Source organism: Bos javanicus, chromosome 4 (genome assembly GCF_032452875.1).
Source record: "Bos javanicus breed banteng chromosome 4, ARS-OSU_banteng_1.0, whole genome shotgun sequence".
Classification (NCBI taxonomy): Eukaryota; Metazoa; Chordata; class Mammalia; order Artiodactyla; family Bovidae; genus Bos; species Bos javanicus.
This window is the reverse complement of record NC_083871.1, coordinates 60,064,548-60,090,502: the sequence shown is the minus strand read 5'-3', so window position 1 is coordinate 60,090,502 and position 25,955 is coordinate 60,064,548. Positions and strand designations below refer to the sequence as shown.

At 38.2% G+C, this 25,955-nt stretch overlaps 1 long non-coding RNA gene across 4 annotated transcripts in view; it reads left to right on the top strand.

The window, feature by feature from the left end:
• Positions 1–25,955, top strand: part of LOC133246127 (uncharacterized) — a 162,096-nt gene that overhangs the window by 22,427 nt on the left and 113,714 nt on the right. Inside the window, exons 1-2 of one of the 4 annotated variants that reach the window (XR_009735923.1) lie at positions 4,054–4,244; positions 23,598–23,692. The exons of 2 other annotated variants lie outside the window; for them this stretch is intronic. This is a non-coding gene — a long non-coding RNA (uncharacterized LOC133246127). Of the gene's footprint in view, positions 1–4,053; positions 4,245–23,597; positions 23,693–25,955 lie in introns of those variants that run through there. One more of the 4 variants, XR_009735921.1, reaches the window with a different exon arrangement.

Genomic DNA, 25,955 nt, shown 5'->3' with positions numbered 1-25,955 from the left:
TCCTTCAATATCTGATTTGGATGATGTGATGGAGATTATCTTTGTTCCTACTTAGATATGTTGAAATTGCCTCAAGGCTTTGAAGTTCTGAGATTTAAAAAGAAGATGAAATACAAATACGTATGTGCTCTTTTCATATGGAAATAATATTCTGAATGAGAAGTAACTTCTTTGTTGGCATACAGTGGGCCTTTGGAGAACAGGCTGCATGCTTTTCTGTTGACTTCACTAAGATACGTTGTTAAATAAGTAGAAACCAAAAACTTTCAGGATTTTAAAGAGTAAATGATATTTTCATTAAATTTTTAACACTTAAGAATTTGAGGGTTGTGTTTATTTCTGTGTTTAAAGTGTGTCTATTTCATTCGAGTTCTAGTGTTTTTTGCTAATAGCTTTCTATTTTATTAATTCTGATTATTAATGCTGTAAATTTTCATAGTAAAAGAAAATCATGTAATATAGAAAGGTAGCTTGAAAATTACTTATAATGTTTCCACTCAGACTTAACCACTATTAGCCTTTTAGTATTTATCCTTTCATCCTTCACCTGTCTGTATGAATCTTTGTGGGCACAACTTAATCTGTGCATCTCAGACCATTCTGTGGGTGTCTTCAGTGGGCCTATTTGACTGGCTTCTCTTTCTTCATTGAGATTTCTCTTTTTTTATATGCTTTACTCCATTCTATCTATAAGGGGTTTCCTGTCTTTTATTTTTGCTTTTTTGCCCCTTATCTCTCTATCACACACACTCTCACTGTTTTTCACGTTCTTTGTATACAGAGTCATACATATGTAGTGTGAGTGAGTCTCTATATGTGACGTGAATGTGAGTATGTATGTATATATATACATATGTCAAAATAGGACCATAGGATACATGCAGCCTTATAATTAAAATATTTTTTGTAACAATAAATCTAGATCCAAAGCTCTTTTTTTTAAAATATATTTTTTAATATGGACCATTTTTACAGTCTTTATTTTATTTGTTACAATATTGTTTCTGTTTTATAGTTTGGTTTTTTGACTGCAAGGCATGTGGGATCTCAGCTCCCTGACCAGGGATCGAATCCACACCCCCTGCATTGATTGGAAGGCAATCACCAGGGAAGTCCACCACCAGGGAACTCCCAAAGATCCATTTTTAATGACTGAATAGTATTCTGTGGTACTAGATTTAATTTATTTATCCAGTCCTTTCAAATAATTTCTTTTGGACATTTAGGTTGTTTCCAATTTTTTGTTTGTTACCATATTTAGTTTTCTTAATGCACATTTTTACATATTTGTAAAATCATTTCTTAGTAAGTGCAATGTTAATATTCATTATTACTAATAATCCTACTGTAAATTTCCTTAATTTAGATGATATAAATTATGTAAACTTAGAAATTCACTATTAGGCTAAAGTCAATTCAGTTTTTATAAGATTTCTTGGGAAAGCTCAATTTTTTTTTAAGCAAAATATTAAAAGGTGCCAGCAGCTCTTGGTGGGGTGTGGTTTTATATTGCTGTTGGACATATCTAACAGTGTATTTTCTGATGGGTATGTCCTGAGCTCTCTTCTCTGTGATCAACAGGAGGAGTGTTTTGAGAAAACCAGTTAGGGTTATGGCTGTTGTTTGTGATCCAAAGAGCAGGATCAAGCTACATATTCACAGAGCAGGAATGAGACTCACTACCCTGCCCTTACTTGGATCAATCACACTCTTTGCTCAACAACAACAGGCTTTCATTTTAAGTTTTGCCTCCTTTTCTTTAGTTCTTTGTCTAAATAAGGTTTACTTGAGACAGGAGCTTTGTTTTCACTGTGTTGTTTTGTAAAATGCCATATGCACAGATGACATTTTGTAGATAATAAAACAGCAGTGATTATAGGCTGTTGGTAGTTCTCTGTTGATATCCTTGCTGGTAACAATACACTAAGATATCACTTGACATTCTATTGAGTTAACAGAAACTGTTGTGTTGGTTTTTACTGCTGCTAAAAGCAGGGAGAATATTGATTTTAATCAGAAAGAGCAGGGAGAAATTGCTTTGACATGTGTTTTTCATTTGATCTTTGAGAATGTCATGAAAAAATAAAAAGAGTAAATAATAATCTATGTGAGGTTCTTTCAAAAGAGCTGAAAGGTTGTTTGAAAATAAGTGACCCAAGGATAGAGATTTCATTTCAGAAATGAAATGTTTAATCAGCCATCTCAGAATAAAATCTCACATGACAAAAATAAGCCTTTCATTGGCATATTACATAATTATATTTTTAGTCATGCTATGATTGAAATATAAAGGAACATGGTTTAACGTGTTAATAATTTTAATATTTATGTAGTTATTCATTCAACAAATATACAGTGATCACCTCCAATAAGGCTGTTGTTGTCCTAGGTTCTGGGGTCACACTAGAGAACAAAGCAAAGCCCTTCCCTTAGTGGAGTTTGGATTCTAGAGGAGGAATAGATACAATAAAAAATGATGTAGTGTGTCAAGTAGCAGTAAGTACTATGGAAAAAGAAAACAGAACAGAATGGAGAATGTGGATGGTAGTAGCATTTTACATATTGCAGTTGGGGAAGCCACCCTGGAGACCTAAAAAAGGGACAAATGGGCCATATTTGTATTTGTTGGCAGAGTGTTCCTGGCAGAAGGAAGAGTAAGATCAAATGTCCTGAGTTAGGAGTATGCTCCAGAGATAGCAAGGAGGCCTTTACTGCCAGGAAAGTAACAGATATCAGCAAGCAAGTGGGAAGAGTCAGATCTTCTAGGGCCTTGGAGGCCGTTATATAACTTTGGCTTTTACTTTGAGTGAGATGAAAGTGAATAGAAAGTCATAATCATGAGAAGTGATCTTATTTCCTTTTAAAGGGATTAGTCTGGATGCTATAAGAAAAACTGTCAAGGTGCCAAAATGCAGAAATGCTGGAGTAAGCTAGTTCATATCCAGACAATGGGAGATAATGGTTTGGATCAGGGCAACAGCAATAGAGGATGTGAAAAGTGATTCAATTTTTGCTTTGTTTTGGAGATAAGGGTGACATAATATCCTGATGGATTTGATGTTAAGTATGAAATAAAGCAAGCAAAGATGTTTCCAAGGTTTTGGGTCTGAGCAATTCAGAAGGGTAAGGCTGAAGAAAAGAGAGTTTGGTAGGGAACGCGGCAGTTCATTTTGGGATAAATCCAGGGTGGACATTACGGATGAGTATTTGGTTCCAAGAAAAAGGTCATAACTGGACATGTAGATTTGGGAGTTGTCAACATAAAGTTGATGTTTAATACCATTAAATACAGGAAACTGGAAGAGATCATTTAGGGAGTAATTTAGGTAGAAAAGTTCTGAGACCCAAGGCTTGGGTTCTTTCCAGGGTTAGAGGTTGGAGGGATCCACAGTAAAGGCTGAGAAGGGGTGAGATTGTGAGGGACAAGGGAACCAAAAGAGTGGTCTTTCAGGGGCCGAGTGAAGTAACTGCTTCAGAAAGGAGGGAGGGGGCATGGTGTCAAAAGCAACAATAGGTCTATGATATAAGGACAGAGTTGGCAACTGGGAATCATTGTTGACCATTTTGTGAGTTATTCAGAGAAATATTAATAGAAAAGGCTTTCTGGAGAGAGTTTAAAAGAAAATTTAAGGACTTCCCTGGTGGTACAGTGGATAAGGAATCCTCCTGCCAATGTAGGAGACACGGGAAGATCTCACATGCTGTGAAGCAGCTAAGCCTATGCATCACAACTACTGAGCCTGTGCTCTAGAGGCTGCAAGCTGCAGCTACTGAAACCCGTGAGTCCTAGGGCCTGTGCTTTGCAACAGGAGAAACCACTGCAATGAGAAGCTGGCACACCACAACTAGAGAAAACCCTTATGCAGCAACAAAGACAAAGCAGCCACAAATAGAATTAATTAATTAATTAATTTAAAAATGTCTAGAAAAAAAAAGAGAATAAAAAAAATAGAGGCAATAGTATAAGTAACTATTTATGAGTTTTGCTCTAAACAGGAGAATGGTACCATTGTCCCAACCATGTTGAATGGGTAACCAGGCAGCATACATACCAGGCTGGCTGGAGCAGTGTTTGCTGGGAAAAGCTCCAAGGGGCAGAACCAGTGTCCGATGCACGAGCCCCTGCTGCACATGACATTTAGGGCAGTGCACAGAGAACCAGCAGGGCTGAGTGTCAGGCTCCAGGAGAGAAATTCTGACACTAGGCGGTGGGGCTTTAAAGCTGCACCAGCTCCTCTTCTGATGTAAGTAGGGGCCGATTTCAGCCCAATTCCTTAAATCCCTGCCTTAATTGCTAACAGGGCTGAGGTTCAAGTTTCTGGTTGACCAGGGTTGGATATAATAAGTACTAGCTCCCCAGTTTCCATAGGAGCTCTATCAGAAAACAAATTCTTTTCTAGGACCCCAGGTTAAAGAAGATTAGTCCTGATAAGGTGAGCCTTATTTCTTAGTAACAAGAGAAGCAGGAGAAGGTATAGGAGGGCTTTTCTTAACTTCTCTCTTCCTCCCTTCTTTCCTTTTCCTTCTCTTCCTTCCTGCCCTCATCCTCTTCCTTCCTTCTTTTCTTCCTTTTCTTTGATGTGCAATATTATAGATTTTTATACTCTAGTAGAGAGGAAAGACCATTGACTATAGTGACTACAGTGAAGTTGCTCAGTCGTGTCCGACTCTTTGTGACCCCATGGACTGTAGCCTACCAGGCTCCTCTGTCCATGGGATTTTCCAGGCAATAGTCCTGGAGTGGATTGCTATTTCCTTCTCCAGGGGATCTTCCCAACGCAGGGATCAAACCCGGGTCTCCGCATTGTAGACAGACGCTTTACATCACTGGAGTGATTGCTGTTGAGAAGATGAGAGGATTATCAGTCAGTGTAAGTGGAGGGCTTGGCCTTCGTGAGAGGAATGGATAGCACATCCACAAAGCAGGATGGGTAAGCACAGCTGTGCTTGTGCTGTGGTCAGAGCTTGTGGACATTCTTTTAGGACTGCTTCTAATTTCTCAGTGAAAGGTGAACTTGCGTTAGAAGCAAGGAGTGCGAAGCAGCTGTTGGAGTGTCTGTAACAATGTATGATTAAAAACCTCATTTTCCCAGTGAAAACAAATTTTAAAGTTAGCTACATGCTCTAAAAAAAGAAACTACTTTCCTTCTCTTACCCAGGATTGAATTTTGTGTATTTTTGGTGGACAGTCTTGGTTAAATCTGTTTAAATATGTTGTGCTGTGCTTAGACTCTCAGTCCTGTCCTGCTCTTTGCATCTCCATGGACTGTAGCCTGCCAGGCTCCTCAGTCCATGGAATTCTCTAGACAAGAATACTAGAGTGGGTTGCCATGTTCTCCAGGGGATCTTCCCAACCCAGTGATTGAACCCAGGTCTCTCACATTGTGGACAGATTCTTTCAAGCTGAGCCACCAGGGAAAAATTTGTTTAGCTTTTGGTCAAATATTTATTTCTATGGGCTGCTTTTTCATATTAAAAAAATCTCTTTTTTAAGTGTTCTGTGATTTGAGTCATGTTAGATGATTCTGTCAGCATAACACAGAAATAAGCAAAATGTTCTTGAGCTTCTATGGCACATGTGCAGAAGAATCTGTACTTATTAAGCTTACAAATATGTTTAAAACTCAGTAACCTTCATGTGGCTCCCAGCAAGAAGAAACATGACATTTGAAATTGTGTCTTCATAGCCTTCTCAGGGCACCGGATGATTGACACATTCTAACCTACTTATAACTGTGAGACTGAATCAGTTATTCACATAAGTTTTTTCCCCCTGCATTTGGAGCTTTAGATAATTGGATTAAATTATAGCAAAAAATAAGTCAGGCCTGCTATACTTACACTCTGTAAACTGGCAGGAGACTGACTATTTTGGTAAAATGAATACATTTTCCGTATGTCATTATTAGGTGTTACTCTTGAAAAAGCAAGCAAAAATCTCCTATTTTAAAGTAAATAAAATAACATAATAACTGGACTCTATAATCCTTGGTTTCCTCAGGTTTAATATGAAGGTCAAGCTAACATTACACTAAATGGTGCTATATATACCCATACTTTAGTTGCTAAGTTGTGTCTGACTCTTTGTAGCCCTGTGGAGTATAGGCCACCAGGCTTCTCTGTCCATGAGATTGCTCAGGAAAAAATACTGGAGTGGGTTGCCATTTCCTTCTCTAAGAGATCTTCCTAACCCAGGAATGAAACTCTCATCTCCTGTGTCTCCTGCATTGGAATGCGGATTCTTTACCATTGAGCCACCAGGGAAGCCAAATGATCTATTAAAGTCAAGTGTTAGTCACTCAGTCATGTCTGATTCTTTGTGATTCCCATGGACTGTAGCTTACCAGGCTTCTCTGTCCATGAGGTTCTCCAGGCAACAATACTGGAGTGGGTTGCCATTCCCTTCTCCAGGAGATCATCCCAACCCAGGTATCAAACCTGGGTTTCCCACATTGCAGGTGGATTCTTTACCACCTGAGCTACCAGGGAAGCCTTATTGATCCTATCAGTTCAGTTCAGTTTAGTCGATCCTATATGATTCTATATGATCCTGTAGACACATCCAATTATAAAATTTTATGATCTCAAAATAGTTTTAGCAAGTGAGCCATTTGTAGCTAAGTTATTAACCTAGATGATGCCATCCACTAGTTTTCCAACATACCTGTGGTTGTTTCCTCTCACAATAGCATTTCCTTAGTTCCTTTGAGATGAACCTGCCATTTTACTTCAAGTTGTTAAGGTGGCTCAAATGGAATCAGGGGACTTATTTCAAGCCTCATGTATTTCTTCTTTTTTTTTTTTTTTTTTTACAGTCCCAAGATCAGCTGCAGTAATAGGAACTGCTGTAGGTAGTTAGGGCTTTTTTTTTTTTTTTAATTTATTTATTTTTTTAATTTTATTTTATTTTTTAACTTTACAGTATTGTATTGGTTTTGCCATATATCAAAATAAATCCACCACAGGTATACATGTGTTCCCCATCCTGAACCCTCCTCCCTCCTCCCTCCCCATACCATCCCTCTGGGTCGGCCCAGTGCACCAGCCCCAAGCATCCAGGATCGTGCATCGAACCTGGACTGGCGACTTGTTTCATATATGATATTATACATGTTTCAATGCCATTCTCCCAAATCATCCCACCCTCTCCCTCTCCCACAGAGTCCAAAGGACTGTTCTATACATCAGTGTCTCTTTTGCTGTCTCGTACACAGGGTTATTGTTACCATCTTTCTAAATTCCATATATATGCGTTAGTATACTGTATTGGTGTTTTTCTTTCTGGCTTACTTCACTCTGTATAATAGGCTCCAGTTTCATCCACCTCATTAGAACTGATTCAAATGTATTCTTTTTAATGGCTGAGTAATACTCCATTGTGTATATGTACCACAGCTTTCTTATCCATTCATCTGCTGATGGACATCTAGGTTGCTTCCATGTCCTGGCTATTATAAACAGTGCTGCGATGAACATTGGGGTACACGTGTCTCTTTCAATTCTGGTTTCCTCAGTGTGTATGCAGCAGTGGGATTGCTGGATCATAAGGCAGTTCTATTTCCAGTTTTTTAAGGAATCTCCACACTGTTCTCCATAGTGGCTGTACTAGTTTGCATTCCCACCAACAGTATAAGAGGGTTCCCTTTTCTCTGCACCCTCTCCAGCATTTATTGCTTGTAGACTTTTGGATTGCAGCCATTCTGACTGGCATGAGATGGTACTCAGTGTGGTTTTGATTTGCATTTCTCTGATAATGAGTGATGTTGAGCATCTTTTCATGTGTTTGTTAGCCATCTGTATGTCTTCTTTGGAGAAATGTCTATTTAGTTCTTTGGCCTATTTTTGATTGGGTCATTTATTTTTCTGGAATTGAGCTGTAGGAGTTGCTTGTATATTTTTGAGATTAGTTGTTTGTCAGTTGCTTCATTTGCTATTATTTTCTCCCATTCTGAAGGCTGTCTTTTCACCTTGCTTATAGTTTCCTTTGTTGTGAAGAAGCTTTTAAGTTTAATTAGATCCTATTTGTTTATTTTTGCTTTTATTTCCAATATTCTGGGAGGTGGGTCATAGAGGATCCTGCTGTGATGTATGTCGGAGAGTGTTTTGCCTATGTTCTCCTCTAAGAGTTTTATAGTTTCTGGTCTTAGTTTAGATCTTTAATCCATTTTGAGTTTATTTTTGTGTACGTGGTTAGAAAGTGTTATAGTTTCATTCTTTTACAAGTGGTTGACCAGTTTTCCCAGCACCACTTGTTAAAGAGATTGTCTTTTCTCCATTGTATATTCTTGCCTCCTTTGTCAAAGATAAGGTGTCCATAGGTGCGTGGATTTATCTCTGGGCTTTCTATTTTGTTCCATTGATCTATATTTTGTGCCAGTACCATACTGTCTTGATGACTGTGGCTTTGTAGTAGAGCCTGAAGTCAGACTATTGATTCCTCCAGTTCCATTCTTCTTTCTCAAGATTGCTTTGGCTATTCAAGGTTTTTTTTATTTCCATACAAATTGTGAAATTATTTGTTCTAGCTCTGTAAAGAATACCATTGGTAGCTTGATAGGGATTGCATTGAATCTATAAATTGCTTTGGGTAGTATACTCATTTTCACTATATTGATTCTTCCAATCCATGAACATGGTATATTTCTCCATCTATTAGTGTCTTCTTTGATTTCTTTCACCAGTGTTTTATAGTTTTCTATATATAGGTCTTTAGTTTCTTTAGGTAGATATATTCCTAAGTATTTTATTCTTTTCATTGCAATGGTGAATGGAATTGTTTCCTTAATTTCTCTTTCTGTTTTCTCATTATTAGTGTATAGGAATGCAAGGGATTTCTGTGTGTTGATTTTATATCCTGCAACTTTACTATATTCATTGATGAGCTCTAGTAATTTTCTGGTGGAGTCTTTAGGGTTTTCTATGTAGAGGATCATGTCATATGCAAACAGTGAGAGTTTTACTTCTTCTTTTCCAATTTGGATTCCTTTTATTTCTTTTTCTGCTCTGATTGCTGTGGCCAAAACTTCCAAAACTATGTTGAATAGTAATGGTGAAAGTGGGCATCCTCGTCTTGTTCCTGACTTTAGAGGAAATGCTTTCAATTTTTCACCATTGAGGATAATATTTGCTGTGGGTTTGTCATATATAGCTTTTATTATATTGAGGTATGTTCCTTCTATTCCTGCTTTCTGGAGAGTTTTTTTTTTTTTTATCATAAATGGATGTTGAATTTTGTCAAAGGCTTTCTCTGCATCTATTGAGAGAATCACATGGCTTTTATTTTTCAATTTGTTAATGTGGTGTATTACACTGATTGATTTGCAGATATTGAGGAATCCTTGCATCCCTGGGATAAAGTCCACTTTGTCATGGTGTATGATCTTTTTAATGTGTTGTTGGATTCTGATTGCTAGAATTTTGTTAAGGATTTTTGCATCTATGTTCATCAGTGATATTGGCCTGTAGTTTTCTTTTTTTGTGGGATCTTTGTCAGGTTTTGGTATTAGGGTGATGGTGGCCTCATAGGATCAGTTTGGAAGTTTACCTTCCTCTGCAATTTTCTGGAAGAGTTTGAGTAGAATAGGTGTTAGCTCTTCTCTAAATGTTTGGTAGAATTCAGCTGTGAAGCCGTCTGGACCTGGGCTTTTGTTTGCTGGAAGATTTCTGATTACAGTTTCAATTTCCATACTTGTTATGGGTCTGTTAAGATTTTCTGTTTCTTCCTGGTCCAGTTTTGGAAAGTTGTACTTTTCTAAGAATTTGTCCATTTCTTCCACGTTGTCCATTTTATTGGCATATAATTGCTGATAGTAGTCTCTTATGATCCTTTGTATTTCTGTGTTGTCTGTTGTGATCTCTCCATTTTCATTTCTAACTTTATTGATTTGATTTTTCTCCCTTTGTTTCTTGATGAGTCTGTCAAGCCTCATGTATTTCTAAATGACACGAGTCTGAAGGGAGAATTTTCCTGGAACTTGTTAAAAATGTAAATTTCCAGGACTATGAAACTGGTCTTAGAAATCTGCATTTTAATAACCATTCAAATAGTTCTGAGGTCGGCAGCCAATGAAACACTTTGGAACACAGCCCTGGTTAACACATAAAAATTACATAATTATGTATACTTGCCTGATTTAGTGAGATTGGACATGAGAACTCAACTGCCATAAGGTTTAGCTGAAAATCAAAAGATGATAAAAATTATCAAAGGGAATGGAAATTAAAAGACAGTGTAATAGGACTCCTACCTGATAATTGCCAGGTTGTCATGATGATGAGAAGGAGCTGAACATCAGAAAAGTTTATAAAATATTATAATGAGAGATATCTTAAAAAATTCATTTAATATGCAAGCTTTGGAATTAGTTGGGAGAACTCATGCACTGAATGCCAGGAAGTAACACATCATGATGTTAAAAAAAAATGAAGAGAGCTATAAATCAGACTATCTTCTGTAGTTTATGGAATTCTCCAGGCCAGAATACTGGAGTGGGTAGCTATTCCCTTCTCCAGGGATCTTCCCAACCCAGGGATTGAACCCAGGTCTCCCATATTATGGGTGGATTCTTTACCAGCTGAGCCACCAGGGAAGCCCAAGAATACTAGAGTGGGTAGCCAATCCATTCTGCAGTGGATCTTCCTAACCCAGTAATAGAACTGGGGTCTCTTGCATTGCAGGCAGATTCTTTACCAGCTGAGCAACAAGGGAAGCCCCTTATCTTCTGTTAGTCATTCCCAAGCGACAAAGAATAGCAGCCACTGAAAATAGGACCTTAGCATCTGTAACATAATCTAATATATGTAGTTCTATACATCCATCCTTGAAATCTATCTTGAATCCAGAAAACTGTCATGCTGGAAGTTAAGAACCCTGTTCAATTATGCTGGTAAATTTTCTTTCTTTCTCTTTTCCTTCCTTCACCCTCTCCTTCCTTTTATCCCCCTTCTCTCTCTTTATTGCTTTCTCTCTTTCTCAGTATCTGTCTCTGTTCCCTTCCCCCCCCCTTTTTTAATACCTGAATCTTATGTGTGTATCGTATAGTCAGGGAAAAGATGTCCATTATTTTGTCTTTTAAAAAATTGTTTTAACATTAAAAAAATTATAAGCTCCACACAGGTAAAGAGTATGACAAATGCATTTTAGAAACCCTTAATATTTTCCACTGTAAATGGTAATATTAGAGTTGCAGCCAGTATTTTGATGAGCTCTCTGCTGTTCCTCTGCTCAAAGTGTACTTCTCATTTTCTTCCTTGGGTTGAAATACTGGTAGTTCTTTGAGATTTAGTTAAAGCCTTAGTTTCGTTGGAAGTATCCCCAATCACCATCCTTAAGTCTCTCCATACCCACCAATTAAGTGCTTTTTCATTTGAGTTTTCATGTAAATTTGATCATGCGTGCCTGCTAAGTCACTTCAGTCATGTCCAACTCTTTGTGATCCTATGGACTGTAGCCCTCCAGGCTCCTCTGTCCATGGGATTCTTCAGGCAAGATTACTGGAGTAGTTTGCCATGCCCTCCTCCAGGGGATCTTCCTGACCCAGGGATCAAACCCATGTCTCTTGCATCTCCTGCATTGGCAGGAGAGTTCTTTACCACTAGCACTGACTGGGCAGCCCCAATAATTTGATTATGCTACTTATCAATTTGTGACCTCCTTAAGTAGGGTACTGGAGGTGCTACCAGAGATCAGTGGAGAAATAACTCCAGAAAGAATGAAAAGATGGAGCCAAAGCAAAAACAACACCCAGTTGTAGATGTGACAGGTGATAGAAGTTAAGTCCGATGCTGTAAGAGCAATATTGCGTATGAACCTGGAACGTTAGGTCCATGAATCAAGGCAAATTGGAAGTAGTCAAACAGGAGATGGCAAGAATGAACTTCAACATTTTAGGAATCAGCGAACTAAAGTACACTGGAATGGGTGAATTTAACTCAGATGATCATTATATCAATTACTGTGGGCAAGAATCCCCTAGAAGAAATGGAGTAGCCATTATAGTCAACAAAAGAGTCTGAAATGTAATACTTGGATGCAATCTCAAAAACGACAGAATGATCTCTGTTCGTTTCCAAGGCAAACCATTCAATATCACAGTAATCCAAGTCTATGCCCCGACCAGTAATGCTGAAGAAGCTGAAGTTGAACATTTCTATGAAGACTTACAATACCTTCTAGAACTAACACCCAAAAAAGATGTTCTTTTCATCATAGGGAATGGAATGCAAAAGTAGGAAGTCAAGAAATACATGGAGTAACAGGCAAACCTGGCCTTGGAGTACAGAATGAAGCAGGGCAAAGGCTATTAGAGTGTGTGCCAAGATAACACACTGATCATGGCAAATACCCTCTTCCAAGAACACAAGAGAAGACTCTTCACATGAACATCACCAGATGTTCAATACCAAAATCAGATTGATTATATTCTTTGCAGCCAAAGATGGAGAAGCTCTATACAGTCAGTAAAAACAAGACCAGGAGCTGACTGTGACTCAGAACATGAATTCCTTATTGCAAAATTCAGACTTAAATTGAAAAAAATAAGGAAAGCCTCTAGACCATTCAGGTATGAACTAAATCAAATCCTTTATGATTATACAGTAGAAATGACAAGTAGATTAAAAGGATTAGATATGATAGAGTGCCTGAAGAACTATGGAAGGAGGTTCGTGTCATTGTACAGGAGGCAGTAATCAAGACCACCCCCAAGAAAAAGAAATGCAAAAAGGCAAAATGGTTGTCTGAGGAGGCCTTACAAGTCACTGTGAAAAGAAAAGTGAAAGGCAAAGGAGAAAAGGAAAGATATACCCATTTGAATGGAGAGTTCCAAAGAATATCAAGGAGAGATAAGAAAACCTTCCTCCATTTCAATGTATGGTAAAAACCACTACAATATTGTAAAAAAAAAAAAAAAAAAAAGAAAGAAAGCCTTCCTCAATGATCAGTGCAAAGGAATAGAGGAAAACAATAGAATGGGAAAGACTAGAGATGTTGTCAAGAAAATTAGAGGTACCAAGGGAACATTTCATGCAAAGATGGGCACAATAAAGGACAGAAAAGGTAAGGACCTAACAGAAGCAGAAGATATTAAAAAGAGGTGGCAAGAATACACAGAAGAACTATACAAAAAAGATCTTCATGACCCAGATAACCATAACGGTGTGATCACTCACCTAGAACCAGATATCCTGGAATGTGAAGTCAAGTGGGACTTAGGGAAGCATCACTATGAAAAAAGCTAGTGGGGGTGATAGAATTCCAGTTGAGCTATTTCAAATCCTAAAAGATGATGCTGTGAAAGTGCTGCACTCAATATGCCAGCAAATTTGGAAAACTCAGCAGTGGCCACAGGACTGGAAAAGGTCAGTTTTCATTCCAATCCCAAAGAAAGGCAATGCCAAAGAATGCTCAAACAACTGCACAATTGCACTCACCTCACACACTATCGAAGTAATGTTCAAAATTCTCCAAGCCAGGCTTCAACAGTACATGAACCGTGAACGATGTTCAAGCTGGATTTAGAAAAGGCAGAGGAACCAGAGATCAAATTGCCAACATCTGTTGGATCATTGAAGAAACAAGAGAGTTCCAGAAAAATATCTACTTCTGCTTTATTGACTACGCCAAGGCCTTTGACTGTGTGGATCACAACAAACTGTGGAAAATTCTGAAAGAGATGGGAATACCAGACCACCTGACCTGCCTCCTGAGCAATCTGTATGCGGGTCAAGAAGCAACAGTTAGAACTGGACATGGAACAACAGACTGGTTCCAAATCGGAAAAGGAGTACGTCAAGGCTGTATATTGTCACCCTGTTTATTTAACTTATATGCAGAGTACATCATGAGAAATGCCATGCTGGATGAAGCACCAGCTGGAATCAAGATTTCTAGGAGAAATATCAATAACCTCAGATATGCAGATGACACCACCCTTATGGCAGAAAGTGAAGAAAAACCAAAGATCCTCTTGAAGAAAGTTAAAGAGGAGAGTGAAAAAGTTGGCTTAAATCTTAACGTTCAGAAAACTAAGATCATGGCATCTGGTCCCATCACTTCATGGGAAATAGATGGGGAAACAATGGAAACAGTGACAGACTTTATTTTCTTGGGCTCCAAAATCACTGCAGATGGTAACTGCAGCCATGAAATTAAAAGACACTTGCTCCTTGGAAGAAAAGTTATGACCAACCTACACTGCATATTAAAGAGCAGAAACATTACTTTGCCAACAAAGGTCCATCTGGTCAAAGCTATGGTTTTTCCAGTACTCATGTATGGTTGTGAGAGTTGGACTATAAAGACAGTTGAGTGCTGAAAAGTTGATGCTTTTGAACTGTGGTGTTGGAGAAGACTCTTGAGAGTCCCTTGGACTGCAAGGAGATCCAACCAGTCCATCCTAAAGGAAATCAGTCCTGAATATTCATTGGAAGGACTGATGCCGAAGCTGAAACTCCAGTACTTTGACCACCTGATGCTAAGAACTGACGCGTTGGAAAAGACCCTGATGCTGGGAAAGATTGAAGATGGGAGGATAAAGAGATAACCGAGGATGAGATGGTTGGATGGCATCACGGACTCAAAGGAGATGAGTTTGAGTAAACTCCAGGAGTTGGTGATGGACAGGGAACCCTGGCATGCTGCAGTCCATGTGGTCTCAAAGAGTTGGACACGACTGAGAGACTGAACTGAACTCAACTAAGTAGGGTAAGTATAATCTCTTAAATTTTGGGTCAATTTTGCTGATATAAGTATTAAGAGGGCCCCCTTTCACTCTTAGTAGAGGAGATGTCCATTCTATGGTGAAGAACTTTTTGCCTTCAGTACTTCATCTGTTATCTGTTACATGGAGGTATTCAATTAGAGTTTGTCAATGAGTTTGAATTGAATTTTATCATTTAATGGCAGGAAGAACTGTTAGGGGCTTGGCAGAAATCTTTGGGTATTTATAGGTATTATTATGTGTATCTCTTATTTATAGGTCTTAATGTTCAAAGACAGCCAAAGTAGGATCCCTTGAAGCCATTAATTACTTTGAAGAAGGCAGAGATAACTTGAATCAGACTTGGGGAATTGGCAAGTATCCTAGTCCAGTGGTTTCTAATGGTTGACTCAGAAATGTCCACAGGACAGTAAATACCCTTGAAGATACTGTTACTGTTTCATGACAAAAAAGAAAAAATAAGGTGCAAGTAGTGAGTTACAATTAAATGTGTTTATTAGATTGATCTTCATTTTAGGATTATATCTAGTGTTAGACTATTGTTTTCATGTTAGATTTTCTTTTTCTGAATCAATGGTAATTAAAAAGAACTTTCCTTATCAAAATGAAAAGTTGGCATGCCTCAAGTCTGGCAAACATTGACTAAGCAAACGGGCTGTGGATGGAAGGTGCTATCTGGACTCACAAGATAAGAATAATTAAAGGGCTCACACCTGCCAGTGGTGGAAAGATCCATTACTATCCATTCTAGAAAATGAGATGGATAATATCTTTTTCTTTTCACCACTTTATCCCCAGGACTTACACAGCTTCATATTCACTAAGTGTTCAATGATTTTTTATTTAAATAAATCCAAAAGTTCCATGAATAAATCACTTGCTGAAAACATCTGAAGTGACCCAACCTGTTGAACAGATGAGTTAGTTATGCCCTGCTGGTTATCCACCCATTTCCATGACTAGGAATCAGTGACTCCATCAGTTGTTGCTTCTTAGTTAAAGTTTTAGCTAAAGATTCAATGCTTTTGTGTGTGGACTATTATAATGGTTTCCTTTTTTTCATTTTTGAAGTAAATAATTGTTAAAATACATTAAGATTTAACATCTTAGCCATTTTTAAATGTGCAGTTCAATGGATTCCAAATATATTCACACTGTTGTCCTCCCATCACTCCCATCCATCCACAGAACACTTTTTATCTTGCAACTGTATCAACTAGACAATAATTTCCCTCATTCCCTCCTTTCCCAGCCCTGGTGACCATTGTTCTACTTTCTGTCTGTGTGAATTGACTACTCTAAGTACTAGATTTAAGTGGAATCAGACAGTATTAGTCCTTTGTGTCTGAGGTATTTCACTTAGTGTATTGTTCTCAAGGTTTATCCATTCTGTAGCATGTTTCAGAAGTTCCTTCCTTTTTAAGACTGAGTTATATATATATATCACATCTTGTTTACCTACTCATCTGTTGATAGAAACTTGAATTGCTTCCATCTTTAAGTTACTGCAAGTAATGCTGGCATGAACATGACTTTACAAATATCTCATTGAGTACCTATCCTATTCTTTTGGGTATATACCCTAAAGTAGAATTACTGGATTATATGGTAATTCTCTTTGTAAAGTTTTGAAAAATCACCCTAGTGTTTTCCATAGTAGCTGCATGGGTTTTACATTCTCATCAATAGTGCACAAGGGTTACAATTTCTATACATGCTTGCTAATAATTGTCATTTTCTGGATTTCTGGTTGCTGCTGCTAAGTCACTTCAGTCATGTCCGACTCTGTGCGACCCCATAGACGGCAGCCCACCAGGCTCCCCCATCCCTGGGATTCTCCAGGCAAGAACACTGGAGTGGGTTGCCATTTCCTTCTTCAATGCATGAAAGTGAAAAGTGAAAGTGAAGTCGCTCAGTCGTGCCCGACTCTTAGCGACCCCATGGACTGCAGCCTACCAGGCTCCTCCGTCCATGGGATTTTCCAGGCAAGAGTACTGGAGTGGGGTGCCATTGCCTGGTAGTAGCCATCAAAATGAGTGTGATGTCATGGCCTCTGTCTCCAGGACTTTTCTCTAGAGTGTTTTTTCTTACCTGTAAATCTGACTGTCAAATCTATTGATGACTCTCCAATTTCTTTTGTTTTAAATTCTAAGCTTCTTAACATGCTAACCTCTCAGGTTAATTTCTATCTAGCCACCCCATAATCTAGTCATAATGACATATTTGCTCTTCTGTATACTTATTGTCTGCTTTCAAGTCTCCATGACATTTTACTAGTGATTTTTTACTATCATGCAGTGCTTTAATTCCATGGTTCCCAAATTTGATTTCTTTTCTTTGTGCCTTTTCCCGAATTAAGAGTTCCATCTGTACTGTTACTTTCCTATGACTTTTTTATTTGCACACATTTTAAACAGTTCACTTAAAAAACTTTAGCCTTATTCTAAACAACAAAAAATTCATGAAATATTGGGTTTAATAAGTTGATCATATTAGTTCTTAACATATCCTAACAAATATACTACTATTACATTTTTAAAAAGTCTGTCTACATATCACCAAAAATTCATCTTGAACACCACCAGTGATGTGTGTACTACACTTTGTGAAAGACTTTGCTAACCCACCTTCCCAAGTCCATCTAATCGTCTCTGACTCATCCTTAGGATGAGCTCATGCATTACTGTAAGTAGGGAGTCATGATGCCGGCTCTGGAGGTAGATGAGAGGGTTCAATTTCTGACCTCCCACTCACTAATTATGTGACCTTGGACATGTTATTGAATATCCAGTTAAGCTCCCGTTTCCTCTTTTGCAAAAAAGGGGTAATATTAATTCCTACCTGAAGATTTGTGAGATATTATTAGGATAATGCATGAAGAATTCAGTATTTTCTGACTATTCTAGCTCTCCTTTTGTGCGCCATATCATTAAAAGATGATCAACATTCTTTTAAACTTTTTGTTTTGTATTGGAGTATCACTGATTAACAGTGCTGTAATAAGGACTGTCCTGGTGGTCTAGTGCCTAAGAATCTGCCTGTCAATGCAAGGGATATGCGTTCAATCCCTGGTCAGGGAAGATTCCACATGCCTCGGGGCAAATAAGCCCATATGTCACAACCACTGTGACCATGCTCTGCAGTCCATGCTCCACAGCAAGAGAAGCCACCACAATGAGAAGCCCATGCACTGCAACTAGAGAAAGCCAGCATGCCACAATGAAGACCCAGTGCAGCCATAAATAACTAAATCTTAAAAATTAAGCAGCTTAGGGCAGCAAGTGTTTTAAAAAAAAACAACCAAAAACAATGGTGAACAGTGAACAAAGGGTCTCAGCCATACTCATACATGTATCCATTCTTCCCCAAACTCCCCTTCCATTGAGTCTCCCACATCACATTGAGCTAAGTTCCCTGAAAAAATGATCAACATTTGCTTCAGTACACACATTCAAAGGTATTCCCCCCGCTCCACCACACACACACAAAGAAAGGTACAAAGTTATCCCACTAGGAAATTAATGAAAACAAAAGTAAAGTGGAGTCTATTCAGACTATGCTTTCGTGATTAGTCTAGTACAAGTAAAGTAATTGCAATCTTTCGACCCTAAGTTTTCTGGGCACCTAAATTATAATATTTTATATGGGATGTCTAGTTGACCTTGATGTTTTTCTCTACCTGTTTCAGTCAACATCTGCAGGATTTTAATGTAACTTAAAGTGGGATAGAGGCAAAGGGGTGTTTTCAATAGCTGCTTCTTACTCTACAATCTCACTGGTGTCAAAGTAAACCACAAAAGACAGAACATTTATTTCATCTTCATGTCCAGAACTCAATAACAGCTGTAGAAATTGGTTCCATTTCTCACTCGCATTCCTTTCTAAGTCTCTTATGTCCTGGTGAGATTTTTCTCTGTTATGTTCTCTAGATCCCGAAACATTCCGGTGTACTTGTAACTGTCCATTTCTTTCCTCTTTTGTCATCAGAATGCAAGTTTTTCATTTACCTTTTCTGTGAAAATCCTGTGTGCACTGAAACTCAAGGAAGGGGAGGAAAAAAGTGCAGGAGGAAAAAGGGAGGGTGGAAACCTAAGAGATGCCTGAAAGCCAGTACTTCTGAAACTGACATTTAACTGAAGAATGGGCTTTCTTGTTATATGCAAATAGCTTTGTCTGCATTTCTTAGATAGTAAGTCTCTGGAGGAGAAACCTACCTCTGCCTTCCCTGGTACCCTGCCAGGTACAGTGTGAGCATTCTATTAACAGGGACACCATATTTTCAACTTCAAATCTGAGGATTCTCTTTGCAACATAAGAGAGACTCAATAAGAATAATGCCAGTTTTTCTTTCTACCGGACCTGTTTCAATCATAAGCATAGAGTAAAAAAAGAGATTTACTAAGTAATTATTCCATATCAATAAAAGAAAGATGGACATAGTTTTCTTTTGAAATATTTTTTGTCTTAAGCTATTAAAAATATAAAGATTGTTCTTTAGTAGCTATTAGCATATTTATGCATTCAAGACCTTTATCTTACAACCTTATGGACTTCTAGCATTTAACCCATGTGAACTTGACATTTAAGATGGAGTAGGTGGAAAATCCCATGGGCGGAGGAGCCTGGTGGGCTGCAGTCCATGGGGTCGCTAAGAGTCAGACATGACTGAGCGACTTCCCTTTCACTTTTCACGTTCATGCATTGGAGAAGGAAATGGCAACCCACTCCAGTGTTCTTGCCTGGAGAATCCCAGGGACGGGGGAGCCTGGTAGGCTACTGTCTATGGGGTCGCACAGAGTTGGACACGACTGAAGCGACTTAGCAGCAGTAGCAGCAGCAGCAGGTGGTATGGTAGTGATACTTTGAAACTTCAGGAATAGTTACTACTTTTCAGATGTCTACTTTCAAGTGCTTATGATCCCTTCAGAGACAGACCTTTTAATCTTCAAACAATATTTTATGTTTAAAAAAACTAAGCTGTTTGTCAGTAATGCTTATTAAATGGAAGGTCATATCATTTGGCAAAAAATATGAAGAATGGATTATACATGCATGTTTACTGAAGAATTTAAATTATAATTTTAAAGAAGTGTGGGAGTTTAGTTTGGTAAATGAATTCTTAGCGCTCTTAGCTAAAATTAATTAATTCTAGCAAAAAAAAAAAAAAAGATTTCTTAAATACAAAGAGTTAGGTCACCATCCCTTTTCTGTTGATTGATTTCTTTACGATTTCTACCAAAAGTTGTGGTCTGTCAAAAGAAACTTTTGTTTTCATGTTGTCATTGCAAAATGTTGTAACGATTTTTATTTAAAACAATTAACCTCTCTTGAGCAGCACAAGAGATTTAATTATATGTTTCCACAAGAACCAGAATCCAATTTCATAAAATAAAATTAAATAAAGCAAATAATTTGGGACTTCCTTGGTGGTCCAGTGGTTAGGACTCTGTGTCTTCACAACCATAGCCCTGGGTTCAATCCCTGATTTGGGAACTAAGATCCTGCAAACTGTGTGGTGGTACACCCCTTCCCACCCCAAAGAATATGTGAATGATGTGGTGGGACGTGGGGTACCATTATATTGGGAAATGCAGACTGCCAAAGATTTCTGATTATTAACTTGAATGAAAAAGAGTAAAATATTAATGTATACATAATTTTTATGGGAAGAGCAGAGTTGGTTTAAATATGATTTTATTCCTTGGTGGCATGTTTCTTCCTCTTTTAAATAATAAATGTACCAATTTGAATCCTTTATTTTAACACTGGCTTACTGTACTGTTCAATTCAGTCACTCAGTCATGTCTGACTCTTTTCGACCCCATGGACTGCAGCGTGCCAGGCTTCCCTGTCCATCACCAATTCCCGAAGCCTGCTCAAACTCACGTCCATCGAGTCGGTGATGCCATCCAACCATCTCAAACTCTGTCGTCCCCTTCTCCTCCTGCCTTCAATCTTTCCCAGCATCAGGGTCTTTTCAAATGAGTCAGTTCTTCACATCAGGTGCCCAAAGTATTGGAGTTTCAGCCTCAGCATCAATCCTTCCAATGAATATTCAGGACTGATTTCCTTTAGGATTGACAGGTTTGATCTCCTTTCAGTCCAAGGGACTCTCAAGAGCCTTCTCCAATACCACAGTTCAAAAGCATCAATTCTTTGGCATTCAGCTTTCTTTATAGTTCAACTCTCACATCCATACATGACTACTGGAAAAACCATAGCTTTGACCAGACAGACCTTTGCTGGCAAAGTATTGTCTCTGATTTGGCTTACTGTACAGAGAACTGAAAACATATGTTGGGATAAGTTTGGTTATTTTGAAACACACTCAGGGTGTGGGTCAGTTTTTAACCCAGCCTTGGATAAGACCAGGATGTGGGCTGCATGGAGCTAAGTTTGTTGTAGAACACAGCAGATACAGGCTGTAGTTGAAATTTGGTGGTAGCAAAGATTAAAAAAAAACACAAAAAAACAAAAAAAAACCTTTCTAGGATGTTTCTGTAAGATTTATGGAGATTATAGATTAGTAGCTACCAACAGTGGCTGAGGAATAAATAATCAAAACTGTTAGAGAATCAGTGGTTAGTAACACAGGAAAGTCCTGGATTAGTGGGCCAGAGAATGGCTCAATTCAGAAGCATGTCATGGTCTTGGATGACTCTGAGTAATTGATGGGGATCTTTAACTCAGTGGCAGAGCATTGCTGTACTGAGCAGGTATTTCCCCACGAATTTGCAAACACATTGTTCTACTATTCTAGGACAGTGGAGTTTATTTCAAGTGGATGTCAAAACTAAGCTATTCTCTCTTGGAAAGAAAGGCAGGAGAAACCTTGCATAGTTCACTGTTTCAGTTGTGAGGACTGGTTTGGCCCAAACTTTTAAAATATTAGAATATTGCAAGTATTAATTATTCAATGTGAAAAATCATTTATTTTCACATTACACACTATTTATAAAAGATAGTGGCTTTAAAATCAGCTGTAGGACTTCCCTGGTGGTCCAGTGGTTAAGAGTCCTCTTGCCAATGCAGTGGGTTCGATCCCTGGTCTGGGATGATTCCACATGCTGTGGGATACACCTGTAGCTTAGTTGCATCACAACAACTGTGCCACAGCTCCTGAAGCCCGCAAGCCTAGAGCCTGTGGTTGGTGACCAGAGAAGCCACCACAGTGAGAAGCCTATGTACCTTAACAAGGAGTAGCCCCCACTCACGCTGCTAGAGAAAGCCCACATGCAGCAATGAATACCCAGCACTACCAAAAATAAATAGATAAATAAATTAATTTAAAAAATCAGCTATAAAGCTTGTCTTCCTCTCTCTCTAGCTACACAGTGGAGAAAGGAAAGTACCAGCTCCTTGCTATTTTTTGGCATGGAGAGTGATCTGAGTGATGATGATGGATTATTTTAGATTATCAACTGAAGGGATTATCCACGCAAAGGGAGAGGGCTGTCAATTGTATTTCATCTTTTTCTTCCAAGTCGTTTTGTAAGATTAGATCTCTCACAGCTGAATGACAGAATTAATGACACTGTATAATAATGTTTGGATATAATAAATGATGCCAAATGAAATTTCTGTCATCCAGTCTGGTAGATTTGAAGCTGACCATTATTCTCTAGTGAAAACGTGGAAAGTGCAAATAGAGTCTTAATGAAGTGACTTGCTCAGAAGTAATAAAAGCTTGGCTAAAGCTTAGCTTCCACCTCAGAGTCAATAATATAACTGAGTCAGAGTGTGAAGCAAAACAGAACTTCTGAGTTCTCTCCTGGCTTGGTTACCTGTTTGAGAAGAGCAGCAGGGAGGTCAATGGCACTGATCAATACTGATAGAACTACTACTGTGTGCAGTATACAGAAGTGGACACAAAGAGAAATAAGGCACAGTACCTTTGTCAAATAATTTACCATCTTTGGGGAAGGGAAAAAACCTAAATACAAATGACTAGTAATAAGGAGGAATGTGATAATTAATAAGGAAGAACTTTTAGGAAGAGACTGGGAGACCTGGAGGTCATTACAATGGTAGACAGGACATAAAAGAAAATATACTGTTTTCTGAAGATTTGTGGTTGCTATTCCTTATAAATTATTTACTAAGTATATAGTGTTGGTGTGGAAAATCTGTAGGTTTCTTGCATTTACCCTCTCTCTTCAATCTACCCCAGAATAGAGGGATGATAATTTAATTAGTTAAATTTCAGAGATTATTTGTAAAATATTTGCCAGAGGATAGGGGCATTGCATGGTGATAAAATATATACATAGATCTGTCTTACATTTTCTCCTTTTTGCCTAATACAGTTGAAGTGATAAACTGATCCAAGCTATACTGTCAGAAAAATCCTGATAACATTTCATTACATATTCCTTTTCTTTTTTTTTTGGCCAAAGAGCTTTGTCCAGCCATGCAGAGGTAACTCTGCATTCCTTATTTCTCTGCTCTCTGGTTTTTCAGCCAGGTCTGACTTAAAACTATGGCAATAATCTGTCTAGCTGAACTTGGAGTTAACCCTTGGAGCAAATTCCTTTTGTTGTATCTATTCCAGCATTTTGGAATGTGTGTTGGATATGGCTTTCTGTGTACTGCAGTGAAAAGATCCTTAGTTGGGTCTGGGGATGGTGGGAAAACAGACACTGCATATTTTAAAATGACCGGTATGGTTTTCTCTGGTTGAGTGAAGACATGCAGTGGAGACCTATGTTTGAAAACAATGTGCTTCATAGCAAGATAGTTTTTATGCTGGGAGATGCGCCTAATGTGGGGACCTCAAAATGTAAAGAGAGCTGTGTAGAGCTAGAAGAATAAGAAGCTTCACTTTGCAAGGCTGTGCATCTTAAAAAAAAAATTTTTTTTTTTTTGGCCACTCCCCAGACTAGGGTTTGAACTCAGGCCTCCACAGTGAAAGTACCAACTTTCAGTGAAGGCTCCACAGTGAAAGCACCAAGTCCTAAACACTGAACTGCCAGGTAATTCCCCAAGGCTGTGCAATTCTAAGGGATGTTAAAAGTTCTTAAAGTGTAAAGCACTATACAGTTGTCTGTTATAAAGCTGGAGTAGTTTGCCATTTCCTCCTCCAGAGGATCTTTCCAACTCAGGAACTGAACCCACATCTGGTGTCTCCTGCATTGGCAGGCAGATGTTTTACCACTAAGCCACCTGGGAAACGTGCTAACAAATATGCTATACCAGCAGTAAAAGCTCTTTATCTTAATTTTATTATAATACTTCTTAGAAATATTAGTAAGGTTTTGATTGTATAAAAGTGGTTATATTATTATGCCAAAAGTACTCAGGAATAGAGGGCTTCCCAGGTGGATCTCAGTGGCAAAGAATCCTGCTCATGCAGGAGACACAGGAGACACAGGTTCAATCCCTGGGTTGGTATGATCCACTCGAGAAGGAAATGTTAACCCATTCCAGTATTCTTGCCTGAAAAATCCCATGGACAGAGGAGCCTGGTGGGCTATAATCCAGGGGTCGCAAAGAGTCGGACGTGATTGAGTGACTGAGCATGCACATACTCAGCAATAATCACATTCTGCCCTAAATTAGAGCTGACCCTCCCTGTTGTCCTAAGAAAGATATACACATAAGGAACATAGACGCAAAGAAACACTTTATTTAGGCTGGAATTGTGCCTAAAATTCCAACAGAATACTTATGACCTGAACCTTTTCCTTGCCTCCTAATCCAGATTTGAGGGCATACTGTGCTTCTACAGGGAAAGATAAAACATGGAAAAAAGCATGTATGAGAATGAAGAAATGGCCACATTTATAGGCACTTCATTTTTTCATTTATTTAAATAGTGTGACCCTGTTCACCGGTAAATATTGCTAACCTCTGTCCTGGAATCAGAGAATAAATAATAATAATAATAAAGAAGATTACCATTCTTCTTTAAGGGGAGGGAGTTTTTCACTCTGGAATTCAGTTCTTTAGTTGTCTGGAGGCTTTGTTCTCTGAAGGCTCACAAAATGTTATAACTTTGTATACTGTCCAGTTTTTTCTTCTGTGGGTTGGAATTCAATGATTGAAATTTTTGGTCTTTAGATAATAAGTAAATATCTAAGTTTCCCTAAGTAGAAACTTATGAAAACTTTGGGTGTTGAACTTCAAAACCCACTTTCCCTCCATTATAGCACACTAAATTAGTAAGCTCTTCAAAGATCTGGGATAATGTTAGTAAGTTATTTTTATATAGGGTTTTTCCAGTTAAGAATACTTCAGTTTTCATACTTAGTAGCTGATTGAATCCTTGTAGTTTTGTTATTCACACATTATTCAGGACCTTGAGAAAAATCACAATTTAATAACTTAATCCAGCAACTAATAAAACTGAAACCTGCTTCCAAAGCACATATCAATGTGGATATTTTAAATGGATATAGCCTTATTGACTCTTTAAATGTTGAGTTTACTCCCTAAATGATAAAAAATTAATTAGTGAGAAGTTTAGAACCTGAAAAGGAAAACTAATTAGTGAGAAATGGCACTTAATCCAAGGTTTATTAATTCTCGAGCCACTATCAGCCATCAATAGCATTCCTTCCTTTAGATGAATGTCAAATGGATGATGAGCTTTGAAACTGTACCATTATTTTAGGAAAAAAAAAAACGATAGAAGATTTTGCTGTTCTTATAATGAGCTAAAACTGCTTCAGAAATAAAGTCAACCTATCTTTCCCAGCATTTTTATATCAGTGGGAGACCATTATTAGAATACAAATTAGTATTTTATTCATATTATCATTTACACATGCCATTTTAATAACCCATGTACAGTTATACTGAAAAAAAAGGCATACAAAATTCATCTTTAAGATAAGGCAAACATTATTTGTGAAAAGTATAGATATTTTAGACACTAAGATTTATAGGATTTAAAGTTGGGGCATAGCTAAGTTGGTAAAGAATCTGCCTGCAATGCAGGAGACCCTGGTTCGATTCTTGGCTTGGGAAGATCCACTGGAGAAGGGATAGGCTACCCACTCCAGTGTTCTTGGGCTTCCCTTATGGCTCAGTTGGTAAAGAATCCGCCTGCAATGAGGGGACCTGGGTTCGATCCCTGGGTTGGGAAGATCCCCTGGAGAAGGGAAAGGCTACCCACTCCAGTACTCTGGCCTGGAGAATTCCATGGACTGTATAGTAAGTACATGGGGTCACAAAGAGTCAGACACAACTGAGCGACTTTCACTTTCAAAGTTGGGGCAAGTGGATGGTTCATTC